Source organism: Meleagris gallopavo, chromosome 1 (genome assembly GCF_905368555.1).
Source record: "Meleagris gallopavo chromosome 1, MGAL_WU_HG_1.1, whole genome shotgun sequence".
NCBI classification, from domain to species: Eukaryota; Metazoa; Chordata; class Aves; order Galliformes; family Phasianidae; genus Meleagris; species Meleagris gallopavo.
Genome location: NC_139404.1, coordinates 179,466,928 through 179,486,056, shown reverse-complemented (window position 1 = coordinate 179,486,056; position 19,129 = coordinate 179,466,928). Strand labels below are relative to the sequence as shown.

The window sequence follows — 19,129 nt, the reverse complement described above, 5'->3', positions numbered from 1 at the left end:
ACCAAGTTTTCCAATCTACTCATTACTTTTCAGATATTTCTGGTAATACTTGGGAAGTTCTCTCTTCTCTGCATGTAGACTTCTGGTACTCAGAGACCATTTCATGTCTTTTCACTGCTGCTTTTCTGTTTTGGAGTTGTTTGGGACTAGAACTATGTATAAGCTGTACAGCGAAGGCACACCATGAAATATCTATTGGCTTGTTTACTTAGTCCTTGTTCCATTTGCTTTTCAATCCTGGGCAAATTCGTAATTTAAATAATTTTCTCAACTGTCCTGGCTAGGCATGGGTTACTCATATTCATATACTGTAGAGAAGACAGTATTTCTTTCTCTGGATAACCTTTTCCAAAACATTACATTTAACTGAAATGTAATTTACAAAAAAATGTCCCAGTTAATTCTTGTTTTGAAAAGTTTGAAGGACATAATTTAAGGAATGCAAATGCATTAGAATTCAGGAATTCTTTGATTCTAGCTTTAGTTTTACTTCTGTCTCAACAGTTTCACTTTATTGTGGGAAAAGGATTTGGCATAGGAAGTGTCAAGTCTGGATTTTCTATGTGACTATATTCTTCTTCATTCTACTTCCTCTACTCACCCACACACATACAGTGAAGAACACAGTCATTCTTTCATTATGTTAGGTAACACTTGTTCTATAGTTTAAACTTATTTTTTGGTAATTGTCCCTGTGTCAGAATTTTGGCTACCCCAGTGTTCAGCGATATAGGGAGAGACATAGGAGAGACGTAGACTTGTTGGAACATGTCCAGAGAAGGGCCACAAAAATGGTCCAAAGGATGGAATACCTCTCCTATGAGGACAGGCTGGGAGAGCCGGAGCTGTTCTGCCTGGAGAAGAGAAGGCTCTGAGGTAACCTGATAATGGCCTGTTAGAACCCAAAGGGCAGATACAGGAAAGGAGGGAACAAATTCTTAAGTAGGGTCTGTAATGACAGGACAAGGGGAAATGGTTTCAAACTTAAAAAGAGTAGATTTAAGTTAGATGTAAGGAAAAAATCTTTTACAATGAGGGTGGTGAGGCACCAGCATAGGTTGCCCAGGGATGTGGTAGATGCCTTGTCCCTGGAGACTTTCAAGGTGAGGTTGGATCAGGCTCTGAGCATCCTGATCTAGCTGTGCATGTCCCTGCCCAACTGCAGAGGAGTTGGACTAGATGACTTTTGGGAATTCCTTCCAACTCTAAGGATTCTGTTATCCTATGATATCTTAAAATTACTTTGAGATGAATGCAAGTTAAGAAAAAAGTCAAAAAAAAAAAAGTATTTGATGCACAGGTCTAGCTATATAATTTGGAAATTCCTTTATGCATTTGTGCAGTCAGCTGTTAGGAAATGAAACAATACCTTAGCTATCCTGTCTGAATGAATCAAGTAAATGATGCAATAAGTTGCAAGAGGATGGCCAATATATAAAGTACCAGTATGCATTTCTAAACATAACTGAACAGTTATATATACTTTTATTTTAAAAACAAATTAAAATTGTTTACATTGAGGTCCATGCAGAGTTTTATTTTTACTCAGATTCCAGACATGATGAGAGGTGAATTAATTCTATAGGCAGTGGATTGCAATTCCAGTTTATTTTGACTGACAAACTAGAAAACACTCAAACTAGAAAACTGCTGACTAAAATGTAGACAACTGCCAACAGCACATTAAAGTTTCAGATGATAAAACCTGCTTACTAAAGCTGGGTAAGAACTAATAAAACCCTTTTTACAAGACACATCCTTCCTATTCATCTCTAAATAACAGTTTTACATAGTTCACTATAGTGTCATTTTTAAGAATTAGCATTTGAAACATAAGAAAATGTTTTTCTTTCAGAACGAGGTACATTTCTTTCTTCGGTGCTTGTAGAGAAAAACAGATTTTTATAAATTATTTACAAACCATTTATGAGCTGGGATTTGCAAGCCTCAAAGCAATGAGTTATAAAATACTACTGAGCAAATTCTTTTACATCCTTCTGTTATTTTGGCAGGATGGGCAGTAAAAACAGACCACTGCAGAGCATTTTGTTTTGGATAATGCTCATCAGTTCTTATGATTTTGACCTAACTTCAGAATGGGAAATTCAAGAAGTTGCTGAAAAAATTCAAATAATGATTCTTTTGCCTCTCCTATCTTATCTGTACGTTTATATACTGGACAGATATATCTGGAAGGCTCTTGTTAATATAAAATACACAATGTAATTTTAAAATTAAAAAAGTGATTATTTTAATTTCAAGATGGATTGCATTCTGACAAAATGTTCCAATACCTCTTTCTTATTGAGCCACCATTTTGTTCCGAGTGCAATAAGTGTGTGCAACTAGTCATTATTATTCCTTGTACTGAGGAGATAGTTTGCAAAACATTTATCACTATCCGAGCTTCAACTGCATACTCCACAAATCTCAAAAGCACTTTTCAGAGGCACCAAGCCAGCACTGAGGAGGTACTCTGACAGGATAAATAGTGGTAGCTTATCTCTGAACATTGTCATGTATATGTTAAAACAACAACAAAAAAATGTTATTCATATCCAGCTTGCCATTAGAAATTGACCACTTAATCTCAGAGAAATTTGCCCATTGCAATTTTAATCTGTTTGTTTCCAGTTTTTGACCTTCAAGGGCCTGAAGTATTTCCTGTAAAAACTTGTTCCACAGTATTCACGTGGATTGAGGTGAGATGTAATAACACATGGATTTTCCTTCTAAAAAAATAAATCTCATTGCACTTCCAGGCCCTATAGTTATTTCTATATCCCACTGAAATGCTGTGCAGTCTGAAGAAGTCGAGAAAAAAAAAAAAAAAGGAAAAAAAAACACCTTAGAAGTGTCTAAAATATATTTCTCACTTGTCTATGAAGGATTTGTAGTTCTTATTTTTTCTCTCCTCCCCCTCAACTTTATTTTAAAATATATTGTCCAAAGGGGAAGTCATCATAGTTGTCTCGTAGTCTAACATCTCTGCACCATAAAGATTCTCCTAGTTTTCAGCCAGTTTTTCAAAATTTTATTGACTTGTTACAAGGTCTACCATATGAATCACCCTGAGAAAACAAGTCCTCTTCAGAAACAACTTCCTCATCAGATTTCTATTTGTCAAAAATATAAACCAGCTAAACTGATGTTATATTGGACATTAGTTAGAATCATAGAATGATAGGATTGTTTGGGTTGGAAAGGATCTTAAAGATCATACAATTAGAACCTCCTTGCTATGGACAGGTATACTTTCCACTGGACCAGATTGTCCAAATCCCCATCCAAACTGCCCTTGATCTCCTCTGGGTCTGTGGCATCCCCAGCCTGTCTGGGCAACCTTAACCAGTGCTTTACCACCCTCACAGTGAAGAATATTTTCCTAATATTTTATGTAAATCAACCTCTTCTATTTACTCATTTTCTTAGCCCTGCACACCCTGATAACAACGTCTTCTTCACTTTTCCTGTAGGTCCCTTTCGATGCTGGAAGGTTGCTATAAAGACTCTCTGGAGCTTTCTCCAGACTGCACAACTACAGCTCTTACCAGTCTCCATTGGAGTGGTGCTCTCTGATCATCTTTGTGGCCCTCTTCTGACTAACTCAAACAGCTTGATGTCCTTTTTATTCTGGGAGCCCCAGAACTGAATACAGTACTGCAAGTGGGAGAGCAGAGGAAAGAGCAAGAATCACCTCCCTTGATTTCCTGGCCACACTTCTTTTCGTGCAGCCCAAGATATGGTTTGGCTTTTTGGTCTGCAAGTGCAAGTGTTGGCTTCTGTTGAGTTCTCATCAGCCAACACCACCAAGTTATCCTCCTCAGGACTGCTTTCAGTTCATTCTCCACTCTGCCTTGTGCTTGGGAATGCCAGCACAGGTGTTGGATTTTCTACTTCGTCTTGCTGAACTTCATGAATTTTGCATGGGCGCACCTCTAGGTTTCTCTGAATGGCATCCCTTCCCTTTAGTGTGTCAATCATACCACATTTCTCGGTGTCGTACACAAATTCCCACTGTCCATATTACTGACAAAAATGATGTGTTGAATAGTGCAGGTTCCCTGAGGAACACCACTTATCACTGATCGACATTGAGCCACTGACCACAACTCTTAGAATGTGGCCACTCAGCCAATTTCTTATTCACTAAGTGGTCCACCTCTGAAATCACATCTCACCAATGTAGAGACATAAGCATCCTTCTCTTTAAATTCAGTCTTTGGTTTCCTGCTTTCTTCTTACAAATTGTTTCCAAGTAGAGCATATCTGAGAAGAGGTGCCTGAGCAAGGATACTGAACATTTTATAGCAGCACACAAGGGCCAAATATTACGAACCATGAGGTACACTTAAAGCTTCTGTAGCCTTCATAGTTCAACACAGATCTCTCGAAGATTCACAAGCACATTAAAATAAGTCCTCTATTTTCTAGCATGCTGCTTACAGGTCTTCATAAATGCTTTCTACATTTTCCCTGATTTAGGGAGGAATTGTTTTGGCAGGTTCCTAATCAGAATGATTAGCAGCACATATGAAGTAGTAGCAAACCACCAGGTCTTAACTTTTACTAAGAAAATAAATTATCGTAGAAGGTAATTTACCAAATACTGATAGAAAGCATCAATCATTGTATTGTTCGGGGGAAGACAGAATGCAGATGAATGAAATACAGTGAAGAATTTTGTTACGAGGTGAAATGGAAGCTGATAAGATTTGTTTAATGTTTCTGGGAAGTGAAGAAATCTGAGTGCAGCCATAGCCAACATCTGTGAATTATATGAGCTTCCAACTCTAATGTTTTCAAAGTGGGGGAAAAAATAAAAAGAAGTCAAGAGAAGAAAAGTCAAAGTCTCCCGAAATGCTGAGACTAGAGTTTGCAGCATAAACCATTGGGAACTGTAGTTGCAACCTAAGAGCCTACACAGCCTACACAGATCTTCTATTGGCTACCTGACTGGTAAGGATTTAGGGGATGAACAGGAAAATTCAAATTGCATCTATTCTGAGGTACATCTTCTCATTTGAAGACTGCTTTCACTCTACCCAGTTTAACAGGAATTAAAAAATATTTGCTTTTTACATGCTGGTTGTTGCATGCGTGCAATGAATTTGGTGTGCTTTAATTTTGGCTTATTCTTTACAAAAAAACTTCCCAGGTTTTCTTTATCTACCAAACTGTAGTAAGGGCAGCAACTGCATTATCCAGAAAGACTGGCAAAACTTTAGTTTTCCTCACAGGTCAGGACTGAGTTATAGTTATGAGGCAGTATGTATCAGAAGTTTTGGTGGTGGAACACTATCTATCAGATGCTTTACTACTATGTTACACATAAATACTGAATTACATTTTCCAGCTATAGCTCTGCTACCTTCCTCTACTACAAAGTTTACAAAAGAGTTTAAAGATAAATGTTATTGCATCATGAACATTTATATGCAAACCTCATTTAGTAATTTGTATAAAATATTGCAGAAGACATTCTTCAAAATCAATAGCTATATTAAACGGTTCAGTGATCCTCTGGAAAATTCCTAACAAAATCCCAAATTGTTTAAGATTTAATTCTGTTATGTATAAGACTGTTTCTTTTTCTATCTTACTGGAAATGTTATTTTAGAAGCTGGAAGGTTTATTCATCAAAGCCATAGCTCCAGCTTTGCTAGCAAAATCACAAATGTACAGTTTGTTTCTTACTTCCTTTCAAATAACCAGAGTGCTTTGCTTGCTTAGTATTTGAAAAATCGTGGATTGGAAACTTGATATTCAAGAAAATGTCCCCAGGATGACAGGCTGACTCAGAATATATTTTATTTCATCAGCATTCAATGATATAAAGAAGAGGGAGAAGTCTCTGCACACGGATAAAGAAAACAGATAAAAGGAGAACAGCGGGAAAAGGAGTTTGTAACTGCACTGTGAATAGACAGAACTCACCTTTCTTTCTTGTCAAATAGCATAGAATAAGAAATAATTGGCTTGCTTTGTATGAGAAAAAAAGATAGGTTCAATATTAAGAAATTCTCACAAGTCTATGAATGGTTAGATAATAGAGGCAGCTGCTGTGGGATGCTGACGAGTCAATATTATTGGAAAAGTTCAAAGTAACATTTAACACTCTTCTATCTTTGATGGATTAGGAGAAATCAAACTGCCTCTAACCGTTCAGTCATTGAATATTAATTATGTCATTAGTTTTCAAATGCTAATTATGGAAACAGTACAATACAGATGAGCAATGGTTGTATTCCCTTGCAAAAATTCAAGAGGGTCCAGTTTGCAGTCAATCCAAAGATGCCTGGTCTAATCTACAGAACAAAGCCCTGCCAAAATGTGCAGAGCCTGGGGCATGGTGAAGGAAGAAGATGAAGGGTAAAACTAGATGGAACAAAAATAACAAAAGGCAATATAGTACATTGAGAAGCCAGAGGGGGAAAAAAAAAAAAGAGAACAAAGTTAAATAAAGCAAGGCAAAGTTGCATTAGTGGATGTCATACACATTTCTGGATCATGGGATTGTTCTTAAACTATTTTGATATCAATATTTTCCTATATCACAGGTGAGATGGGCTTACTCAGCATCTGAAAGAGGAGAATGTTGGAGAAGATAGTGGCATATTGGGACTGGGAAAGGGTTCTCATCAATGAGATAGGAAACAAAAAGTACTGAGAAACCTCAGAAGAAGGGAGAGAAAATGTTCATGTCCCAAGAAAAGGAATGAGTCATTCAGGACTCCTCTCAGCCACCAGAATTTCCTATGCCAAAAAGTGCTGAAAGGTTTTTGGGGCACAGCTATACAGCTATACCACAGCCATGCTAAACAAGTCTTATCTGAACAAAGTAAAGCTCACAATATTAGGGAAAGACTGAACAACTGTCTGATGAAGTCAGGCCTTGAAGAATGCAAATCTTCCCTAACTGAAATCAGCTGAACTAAAATGTCAGCACCAGATTGTTGTTATTACATTGTACTTCAAGAGAAGTGCACTGGGAATCATGACAGCATTGGCTGGGGTACAGATTGGTTTCTTCACACCAGCATTGCTTTCATAACCTTTTAAGAGAGACATACAAAACACATTAATGAGAACTTGGTGAACTGAGTCAGACTTGGGAGAAAAACATTGTTCTATATCACTTATGCAACCTCATATCTCTTCCTTCATTGTTTTTGACTTGTGTGTGTTTTCTGATATCTGATCCAGTCTTGGTATTCTGCAGAGCAAATTGTCCACTTTATCCATTCACCTTTAATCATAATCATTACTGCCACCCTCTCCTGTTTTTCTCCAGGTGGAAAACTATTCACTAGCTGGTTTGTATGTCATCTCTCTTATTTCTGTGAAATTCTATTTAAAGATATACGTGAGCAGCTCAGGAGGATGGCAACCAAACTGCAAGGAAAATCAAAATAAAATGCTGCAAGGGTGGTAGCTTACAGTTAAAGAAGGTATGAAAGCACAGCATAAGAACTGCTTTCCTATCTGCCGGATGTATCCCCTTGTCTTGCCAAATCCATATTCACATGAACACCCCAACTCACAGAATCAACTCTGTCCTTCACAGGCCAAGAAGCATCCCTGGAGACATTCAAGTTCAGGCTGGACATTGCTCTGAACACCCTGATTGAGTTGTAGATGTCCCTGTTCAAAGCAGAGAAGTTGGATTAGATGACCTTTAATTGTCTCTTCCAATTCAAATGATTGTATGATTATATGGCTGGTATAAAGCTCTGCCCTCTCCTTATGCTGGCCATACTGTTGCTGTCACTGAGCTGAGGTACTGGCTGCCCCAAGGAATAAGCCAGTTTCTCTACCAAAAGAAAAGAAAACTATTCTTCCTTGTGTGGATCTCATGTTGTCTCAAGGTGTCAAGGGCTGGCAGAAGCTGGGGAGGGGACGCTGGAAGGGTACATGTCACTGCCATGAGGCAGAGCACATTTTCATTCATAGTCCTGGCTGGAGAGTCTGAAAATGTATTGCCTTGCTGATGGCTGGATTTAGGCTTAGGAAGAGATTTTAATTTTTTTCAGATTATACTCCAAAATATTCAAAATACCTACATTTTGCCTTACTTTTCTGAATTTAATGTTGTTTGTGTGTAAACACTGTCATATTGCTCTTTTGCAGTTTTGGAGCCACCTCACCTTGGCTTGCTGTTTCTACAGAGTGAGTACCACATCAGTCTCCCCAGGGAATCGTGCTTTGCTTGTTGGACTTGGAATAGGATAACTGATGTATGTACAGTGTCATACAGCAGCTGAAAGGACAAGGCTGGGTGGTTTCATTGTTTTTTTTCTGCCTTCTGTGAAAAACAATCAAAGAAAGCAGTCCCTCTCACAGACTTACTCAGAATGTAAAGAGCCCATGCCCATACACTTTGAAGTGAAGATTTGCTCTTGCTTACCCTGGTTTAATTGGCCTGTGGCAGTGAGCAGAAGGACACTGATGCGATCTAGTTTTAGTAAGTGGTGAGTAAAGCCCATGTAGTGTGCTGCACTGCCCTTTCCTCACCATTCTTCCGCTCCAAAAAATCACTGCCTCTGCAGTTTTACCACTCTTAATCCATGCAGGTAACTTCATAACCCTGGCACCACACAGACTACAGAATTATTCCCTAATGGAAAATTGCATGGGATGGCGATAATTATCTCATCACTTTCATAAGCGTTAACTGGATTCCTGTTGTTACATTTCAGAAGTTTTTCTGTCTTCCTACTGCCCTTACTATTATCTTCTCTTCAGTGCAGCCTGTAGATTATGAAGTAACCTGCTGAAATTCATATTGTGATATAGATTTGAAAAGAGTGGCACTGCTATGAGATTCATTTTCTGTATCAGAATACAGTACCTCCAGACTGCAAATATGAAACCATTAAAAATAGGAACAAGTTGTCACTCAGAAAATGTCAGAAATTTGCCTACAAAAGGAGAAAGTGATCAAATCTGAAATGTATGTTTGTCCCTGAACACAGATCCACATTTGCTTATCAAATAAATCATAATCAAACATACAGAAAAAGTAACTGATTCCATACCTTCTCAAATAAACTATTTAATGTGATGTGTTTTTATTTCATGTTTATTTTGTGAAATCCCTTTATTTTATCATATGACTGCTGTCACAAAATCAGCTTTGCTTAATGAATCTTATTAACACTTGTGGCATCAAGCCAAAACATGATTTGGCCCTTGTTTTAATAGGACTAAGCAAAAATTGTATAATCTCTCTGTACTTTGCAACACTTAAAAATGCCAGCTTATTGCTGGTAATCACTTTGGAAATTGACCACCCAAACAATATGAATAATATCTGTGATTAAAGATTCAGTATCATTATTCAAGGACAGGAGATTGAGAGAAAGAGATGTCTTCAATCTTGTGTAAACAACTAAGAAACAGAGTGTAGTCAGAGACGCCAAAGGAAGAGTTGTGAAAGCATCATCTGATCCTCCTCCTTCCCTCTCCACAACGCAGTTCACTTAAGGCCCTTAGATAATTTAGTATCTTGCCTTGGATACAGGGAGCTCACACTGTCCAGATACTTGTATTCCCACTCCATTTCAGACTAGCTTACCCTCACAAATAAAACAGAGGAAAATTTAGAAAGACAAACTGCAGCACAATTACAGAAAATGCTGAATTAATGCAGGGGAATAATTTATTTGCCCAGACTAAAACTTCTGTGTGATCCCACCCATAGTACTGTTTGTGCATGAAAAGTTTTCCAGGTTCCTCTTGCCCTATGAGCATCCTTTCACATTTTTCCATCTTAACTCTGTTTACTAAAAAATAATTTCATCTTGATGTGACTTTCAGAGAACCATGGAGGCTTAATCTTCAGAAAATATCTGTATAGCTCTCATCAGAAGATTTGTGTAACGTGTTATTCATGTCCTTTCGCAATATATTCATTAAGATGTTAAGTAAGTCCAAAAGAAAAAGGCAACCCTTGCAGTATTTGACAAGACATGCACCATCTGCCTTTGGGATGGATATTTATCATTATGTATTATGCCTTGTTTCCAGCAAGCAACTGTTTTTCAGTCTACATGTCAGTATTACTGTCAGTGGCAATATGATGCTATAAACAAAATTTCATGAGATAGAACTCACAGTAAAACCTCGTTATATTATATCACCTGGCTTCTTTTTGTCTGCAAGTTATGTCATTCCATTAAAGAAGTAATCCATTTTTGCAAGAAATATATACTCTTTAATTTTTTTGTTTTCCTTTGTCAGTGAAATGAAGGTCCAAACAAAAACTTCAGAAATAAACCAATAGTACCCCAGGAGGAAACCTCATCTCTTGCTTGTCACCAAGTACCTTTGCTGCTGGGTTGCTGCAATCTGACTCTCTGTGCTTCCTCTCCTCCTGATCTGTCAGTCTTGACTTGAAAATTGCTTTGGCAGTAGGTCTGCACAACCCACCGCCCACCATGCACCATCTTCCATCAAGGTAATAAGTAACACAATGGTTATGGAAGCCTGGCTGCTGGGTTTGGTAGCTGTGTTTGATATCCCTTGTGTTATGCAGTAACCTCTGTTTTCCAAGATGACCTCCTAGATGTTAATCTCAAAGTCTGAGGTCTTCTATTTCAGATTAGAAACAAATCTAAATGATCACAGAAAATTTGTATTACTTGCATCCTGTGGTTTTACAGAAATCTGTTTAATACTTCTTTTTTAATATTTATTTTTCTTCAAGTACATCTTCTGTAAGCCTTAACAAATAGTGCTACATATATTTAAAAAAAAATCTGGAAATGTAATGTATACTCATTTATTTGGGTAGGAGCATTGGAAAACCTCATTAATACAAATTTAAATTCCACCCTCAATCCTTAATTTTCAGAGTAATTAGTATTGTGCTAGAAATACAGTTGCTTCCTACTGCAACAATCAGAAAGAAAGAATTACTCCCCCAATGTGTTTGTTAGGATAATATATACATTTCACATCACTTTTCTAATTCACTATAAATCACAGTGATACAGGAGTAAGCTTGTCCATATTTGACATTCCTCCTGAAGGTATTTCAACTTCTCACTGAAATATACTTAATTATTTATCTGTTTGATCAGATCTGCACAATCTCCCCAGAAGAAATAAATAACGTAGTTTAGATATGCAAAGGACACTTAGTTTCTGAGACAGAACAAAGCGGTTATAAGCTTCCCAAGAGAACGTAATGTTGGAGAGAGATCAAAGGAGAAAACCCAATCCAACGCTATCAGATAGATTAAATTGTATGTGTAATCTTGCAGTTATATTGCTTGTTTCAGGACCAGAAAGGTTCTGTGAGCATTCCTAAGAGAAAAAGAAAACAACTGGCATAATTTGTTCAAGATAAATTCAAAGGGTGGAAATGAGCAGTTCTGTACTTTCGAGCTTTCTGTGTGCTTACTTCTCAACACCATTACCCTTTCAGTGTGAGAACTAGACCTGATACTCATTTGGCAGAGATGCAGTCCTTAAACAGAGCTGCTGTAAGCTCTTTTCTGGGAATTTTTATGACTTGTTTTTCTGTGTGCGGGGATCTGAAGAAACAGTTTCTGTGAAAATTTTAATTTGGTAGTTATCTGAACATGTTCTCTCCCAACAACTCTGCCTTATGTTCTTTCCTGAGCTCTGTCAGATTTGTTCCTGTCTGCAGATGTGAGAAGGAGATGAGTTATCTGACAATTTTCCTTCCACATCTGCTCTGACGTCAGCCTTTTCAGGGCAAAGAGTGAGTGCCACCTCTGAGCCTTCCGTAACTGAATGCTGCTTGAAACTCCAGCAAGCAATAACTCATGCATTTCAGCTGTCCATTGCAACAAAATGAGTGCGTGTTAAGAATTTCTGCTCTATAAAATCGCTTTCCATTCCTTTTCTTTTTTTTTTTTTAGAGAAAGAATGGCTACAGGGAACACAGAACACTAATTGGTCTATCACAGCTTCATATTTATCTGTTCATATTTGCTCTACTGCGAGTTTTAGCAAGAAAAAAAGGTAAAAACTTTACAAATTCTGACAGGAGATAAATTTATTTACTACAAGTATATGCAAACTGTTTATTTATCCTTTTCATATCCTTTGATACACAAGGTTTTGTGTTATTCCTTCAAAGATGAACGTTACCCTTATTGTTTTAGTCTGCGTGTGGGAGGTTAAGCAAAGTGACAATAGGGGAGTAAATTAGGGCCCCTAGATGTAAAGAAATATTCAATATAAAAGTGTACAGCCTACTCATAAAAAGACTTCAGTGGGACACAAAAGTATACATGAGAAAGTAAACATAACATACGTGATCTTGAATGGACTGTGTGATAATTACTTTCCTTGTTTTTGGGGGGATAATATCAATAGTATATAATGTCCATCATAAGGCATTATAATATTTAATACAATTTCACAGGTTTCTTCACCAAACTATGCTTTGTAAGGTCTGCTAACTGTTTGGATACATCTCACAAAATGCTACAAGATGTTCTGCTCTCTAAGAAGTGTACGCTATGCTTGGATTTGAACAATTTGATGACAAGAAAAAACACTAAATGTCATGAGTAACTGCAGTGGCGCTGAAGGTATGTGTTTAAAGTTTCCATTTAAGCTCACCATGATTCATCTTTTTATTTGAGAAATGGCTGTATGATACAAACTTGGGAATGTTGTTGAGGTTTACATCAAATAAAACATGCTTAACATGTCTGGAGAAACTGCAATTAAACGTATTTTGAACTGAGATACCCTCAAAAAGTGGTAGGGAATTGAAGTAAAAGAGCTAGCTAATTCAGAAATTAAACCTAGTCTCTGTAAAGTCATTCTAAGCAAAGAATTGCCCTGTCAGTCTCCCTTGTTTTCACCCTGAAGTTTCATTCTCAGATGTGGGCATTAAAGCAATACTTCTGTTAGAACTGCACAATTTAATGCTGTAGATATTCAGATAATAGTAAGTGGGCTTGACTTTAAAGAACTTATTACTTCAATCCCCTTTTTATTACACAAGTCATTGGCCTGTTTAATTTCAGCTCAGAAAATCACTACATAAATATATAGCAGGTTTTCTATTTAAGCAGAAATGTGTTTTGAATTTTTGAAAGAGAGGCAGCGTTTTCTTGATTAAGTTTAATGACATAATATACAGCATTGTGTATGCCAGATGAATTCCAGCTCTACAGAAATGCAAAGCCGTGTCCTGTATCTTTTATACAAAGCATTGCATTAATATCACAATAAGAACTTGTCCTGGTTTTGGCTGAGATAGAGTTAATTTTCTTCATAGTGGCTGCTATCGTGCTATGGTTTGGATTTAGGAGAAAAATAATCACACCAATATTTCAGTTGCTGCAGAGCATAGTTACACTAACTCAAGGACATCTCAGTTTCTCGTGCTACCCTGCCAGCACGGAGTTGTGGCTGCACAAGGAGCTGTGGGAGGACAGAACCAGGACAGCTGACCCAAAAGGACCAGAGGGATATCCCGAAGCATACGGCATCGAGCTGAACAATAAAACTGGGAGAGTTAGCTGTGGTGCTGTTGCTACTCGGGATCTCGCTGGGCATCAATCAGTAGGTGGTGAGCAATTGTGTTGTGCATCACTCATTTTGTATATTCCATTATTACTATTATTGTTATCAATATCATTATTATTATCCATTCCTTTTCTGTTCTATTAAATTGTCTTTATCTCAACCCACGAGTTTTTCCCCGTACAACTGGCGGTGTAATAAGCAAATAGCTATGTGATGCCAGGTTAAACCATAACAGACTCATATTGGCAACAACTCTGAAAAGTCATGCATGTGCCAAAGTGCACCTAAGAAACCAACTTCTTGTTTTGTAGGAATTTCTTGCATTGTGTGTGGGCTTATATTAGTTGTATTGATTCCTACTGTTTTTTAATCAAATGTAGCTTAATTTCTTGTGATTTTATTACCCATACATTGGAAGTTATAGACATTTGATGTTGCTTACACATATTGAATATGCCATCTTGCCTGAATAGTTATGTTCAAGACTTTCTGTGTCTTCCTGACACAGAAAATTATGGTACTCTTTTCTGTAAGTACTAGAAAACTTTGAATCAGTCTATTAAAAAGTCACAAGGCTGACCCATAGCACTGATGTAAACCCCCACATTTCTGGGTTGTTTTCCATTGGTAATTTTCAAGTCTTTATGAGATATGCAAGACATTTTTTCAAGCTTCAGGAACCACAGGTCAGAAAGCAAAGAACAGAAAACAGGAGTTTAAGTGGGAGGACTGGAGATACAGCAGGCAGTGATGATTCAGTCCATATGTGGATTATAAGACTTGATCAGGGAAAAAAATCTCCTCCTAAATTTTTGCAGACAGATTTGAACACCAGTTCTTGGGGATAGTATTACACTTAAACCATTCTGTCATGGTGTAGTATAAAACAAATAGGAATTTCAGAAACTCTCACAAGAAAGAATAGAAAGGAGATATCGAGGAATCAGGGCCCAGAGGAACATGCAGAAGGCATGAAAGTAGAGTACAAGCAGGTCTAACAAAAAAAGCACATTGTATGGCAGGCTCTCACTGAGCCACCAGAAGGTGATGCTATTCCACTTATTCTTTGCAAGAAGTGAAAGCCACATCGGCAAGACAGAAACATGAAATGAAGTCAAGAAACAGATAAAGAGTTTGCTTGTTAACATACTGTATATGCTGATTTCAGGCTACAGTCCCATGCTCCTAAATGCTATTTGGTATATATCTTCAAAATGATCGGTGATTCATAAGGAATTAAAATTATGAGGAAAAGAACAGCAAAAGCAAAACAAACAAACAAACAAACAAATACAAAGCAGCAATGAACAAACAAAAAACTCTGTCCCAAATTAATGACCTTACATGATTGACATCAGCTCTGGAGATAGCATCCTGGTAGCCTTCTGTAGTCCAGAGGAAGACAGAAGCAATTCCAAGGACTGATTAATCTCAGCTCAAAGGAAACATCTAGAAGATTGGATTGTGTCCTCAAAAGTGCAATGAAAAGAGATGAGTAACTCAGTTGCAGATGTCTATGCCTTGTCCTGAAGGTGCATTTGACTTAGGAGGAGGGGTTGTTGATTAACTTTGAATTTCCAAGTTTTTACAATGTGACAAAATTAGTACAGTTACAATTATAATTTTACAAGTATCAAAAAGTCTGGTTTCCTATTTAGTGGAAGTTCTTAACGTTTGCTCATTGATAGCAAGATGGATGTGTCACACTCTGTGTACAACTTCTTACATACTGGAAGAATTAGGAAATTGGTAGGGGACTCAGCCATATTTTTATTTGAGAATCATAGAATCACAGAATCATAAAATTGTTTGGGTTGCAAGGGACCTCAAAGATAACCCATTTTCAACCCTCTGCCCTGGGCTGGGTGCCCCCCACCAGCTTACCTGCCCAGGGCCCATCCCACCTAGCCTTGAGCACCTCCAGGTTTGAGGCATCCACAGCTCTCTAGGCAGCAGTGCCAGTGCCTCACCACTCTCTGAGTAAAAAATTTCTTCCTAGCAACTAACTTAAATCTCCCCTCTTTTAGTTTAAAACTGTTCTTCCTTGTCTTATCACTACCTGCTAGCGTAAAAAGTTGGTCTCCTTCCTGCTCCTTTTAAGCACTGGAAGACTGCAGTGATTCTCCCAGGATCTTTCTCTTCTTCAAACTAACCCAGCCCAACTCTGTCAGCCTTTCTTTGTAGGTGAGGTGCTCCAGTTCTCTTAGAATTTATCTGAGAATCCACTATGTTGTCAAGATGGACTTCTGTGAAAACGTTCTGCAAACTTGTTTCTCTGTCTAGATTTACAAAATTAATTAATTTTCTTAAGCATACTTAAAAGACATTTTGTTACTTAAACTTCAGCTGCATTGTTGAATTTGTCCTGAAATAACCAGATGGCCATAGCACAATTCTTCATTTGTTCCAAGCCTGCAAAATGAGAAGTGAAAAAAATTTCCTTTTAAACCAGAGTGAACAAATTAAATTGCCAGAAAGAAAGCTCGTATTCAGAACACAGGGTATATGTGGTGGCTGATGCTGTTCATTTTAAATTTGTTTTCGTTGAATCGCTCTAAATAATATCATTTCAGATGCAACACACGCTGTTATAAAATCACTGGAGAACTCTCTTCCCATGGGAGAATGTGCCATTTAAAGTGTTTATGTTTCCACTGGTGTTAGTTTAGATCACTTTTCCTTTGACCTGATCTGCTGGTTGCAAAGGGTGCAGTACTTGATCCCAGCTGCTAGACTTAGTGAGAGGAGACCGGACACCACCCACACCCCACACCCTGAGGTGCCTGCTGGTAAAGTCAAACAGAATGTACTTTTTTCTGCTGTCATTCTTCAGCAGCTGCTGGTAGCATGATTCTCATTATACAGAAGGAAGCATCTGCCTCAGAGGAAAACCTTTAAATTAATTAGCTAGTAATCCAGGGCTGCTCTGTTTTTAACTTTGTCCTTTTCCAGAGAGAACCAGTTATTCCTCAACTTGAGGGATTCATTTTATTTCAGATACTACCATCTTTAACTTGTTGGGGCTTCTTAGTCAGATTCTTTGTTGAATATGTGAAAATCTTTTCTGAATATGTGAATATAAAGATTTTTCTGCATAGAATCATCAAGTATAATGATAGCTGAAGTTGATAGCATAGAAAATACCTTTTGGAAGAAAGACAAATCGGACAAAGTATATTTTTGCTTCTCTGATCTCTTTTCTGCTGACAAACACGCAGACGTTTTGGCTCCTGCCAGGAACCCCCAGTGTATCCCATCTTTTTCATTCTCCATCCTAGTGAGCATGCCCCAAATGGGCTCTTGTGTGTTTTTGGAAGGTTTGTTTGGAACTGATGCATTAACACATTTGTCAGTGCAATTTTTTGAGAGGTGGTGGGACTGCAGCCCTCTTCACTCCCTCCAGAAAATCCATATCTGCACCAAACACATCCCTCGCACAGCCTCCCCCAGATCAGGCTTCTGGAACCCAGTTGGCACAGAACAATGATCTGAGATGGAGAGAAGAGGTTTTTAGTTTTGCAACTATGAATACATAATATAAGCTTTAGGAACCAGGGATGCTAATCCACATTAATCATCCAAACATTTTCATGAACCCATATTGTTGATTGACTGAAATCAATTTATAATTCATTGAAATCCCTTGACAGCAGAAAGGTGCTTGGTGTATAAATAACAGCTGATGTGACTTCTGAATATTAAAGCAGAGATGACTGAGTAATAGAGAAATGAGAACTGCATTAATCAGAATAAAGTGATGTTTCCTTTTTGTGTCAAAATAATTGGTATATTTACCTCAAAATTTTTACTAGTCTATATGTCTAGAAAAGTATGCATTATTTGAGAGAAAAACAGCAAAGAAACTGATTTAGACTAACAAAACATAGTGGTAAGGTAGCATATACAAGAACTAGGAGGAAGTAGAATGGTGATATACTCAGAAGTTTTCAGGCCATGCAGGATTCCATTCCATTCCATTCCATTCCATTCCATTCCATTCCATTCCATCACCTTGGTGGAAAATTTAAGCATTGTCTTCTTGCCATTGTTTATTTCTATTCAAGAGTTTACCTTAGGCCCATTAAAAATGTTGTCATCATCTTAATGTCCCTTCTTCAGAATATGTCTAACCTCAGAGTATCTAGAAGGCTGCATTCTCCAATGAACAAGAAATCCACCTAAAAAAAGGAAAAACCCTGAGCTTCATGGTTGCTGGTAAGTAGAAAACAAATTATCTGTATACTTGGAAGCTGTATGAAGTATTATTTTATTACATAAGAACTATGACAGAACAACAGACAGCAGTTCTCAGCCACTCCTTTCCCAGATAACCTTCTGTACTACAGGAACCAGGCAATTTAATCTAATATTTGGTGTTAAACTCCAAAGGAAGGAGCAGGAACACTAACAAATGCAGTGGTTCCACATTTACAGATTATAATCAAATCATTCCTGTTTTTTGTTTTGCACCCTTTCAGAAGCTCCTTTCTTTCCATCCATCTTTCCATCTGCCTGAGGCTGGCCTCTCCATTGCACTGACTCACTAGTTTATGTAGAAGAGTTTCTTGAAAAGACATGGTTTAAGGAAATAGAAAAAGACACATTGCCACTTTTTACAAGGAAAAATTAAAATGTATGCTTTCCTTGGCTCCTTCAAAGAGACATTATTTTTATTCTTATTTTCCCATTCCTATAATCGAAAGAGGCATTTTATATGCTGAAAATTGTTGCATTTCAGCAGGTTTCTTGAAGCAAAACAACCAAGACACACACAACAAATAACGGATAACACTGGACTGCAATTCATTTGGACAATTACACATAAATACATTAAGGGAAATCACATCATTTCCCAGAGAGTTTTCAGTAAGAAAAATAGAAAAAAAATACTTGGCTCAGTAGAGGAATTGCTTATCCAGCTCTAGTAGTAACACATTTAAGAGATTAATTTCTTCTGCTGAAAGCTCTTCTGCAATGGTAGATGTGTCCTTTTCTCCCCTGCGAAATATGGAAATGTGCCTAAAAAGATTTGTGAAAGTAAACAGCATTCTTTGCAAAAGAAAACAGAAGTTGAAAGTGTCCTGATTTTATATTTATATGGATTGTATTCCATCCCCTCCAGAAATGTATCATTTTTTATCTTAAAGACGTGAACTATAAAGCAAGGTATTGTTCAAATGTGTAGTTTAAATGGAACTTTCATCTGTTATGTCACTTTAAGGCTTCTTGAGGGAACTGGCTGTAAGTTGCTATTGGCAAACCTTAAAAGATGGAAGAGAAAAAATATGTTATTTATTGACTGCAGACTGTGTGTTTAGCTCTGCACAAACATACTGCTCCCCAGGAGACTTTATGTTAGGTGCTATAATATAAGCACACAAATTTCTTTCAGATCGAGTACAGGCCTGGCTTCAACAAGGCGTTAAAGTATAGGGTGCATAGTAGGCATTCAATTTGTAGTGCATCATCTTGGGAGGGTGTGGTGGGAAAATATACATTAAAGAGGGATTTGAAAGAGTGAAGCCATAAAGGGGAACAGATAGATAAGGACATAGGTTGAAGAGTCCACTGAGACAACATTTTTCAGTTACCTAAGCATTTTTTAGTATTG

The 19,129-nt window shown here is 37.5% G+C and overlaps 1 long non-coding RNA gene across 2 annotated transcripts; it reads left to right on the top strand.

Annotated features, from left to right (window-relative positions):
* Nucleotides 1-11,753: 11,753 nt before the first annotated feature.
* LOC146545808 (uncharacterized) lies at nt 11,754-17,734 on the top strand. Of its 2 annotated transcripts, none has more exons than XR_014881290.1 (4): nt 11,754-11,994; nt 12,401-12,569; nt 13,368-13,561; nt 17,638-17,734. It is a non-coding gene; the product is annotated as an uncharacterized LOC146545808 (long non-coding RNA). The 2 variants fall into 2 exon arrangements; XR_014881289.1 differs by having other exon boundaries at nt 13,327-13,561.
* The last annotated feature ends 1,395 nt before the right edge of the window (nt 17,735-19,129 follow it).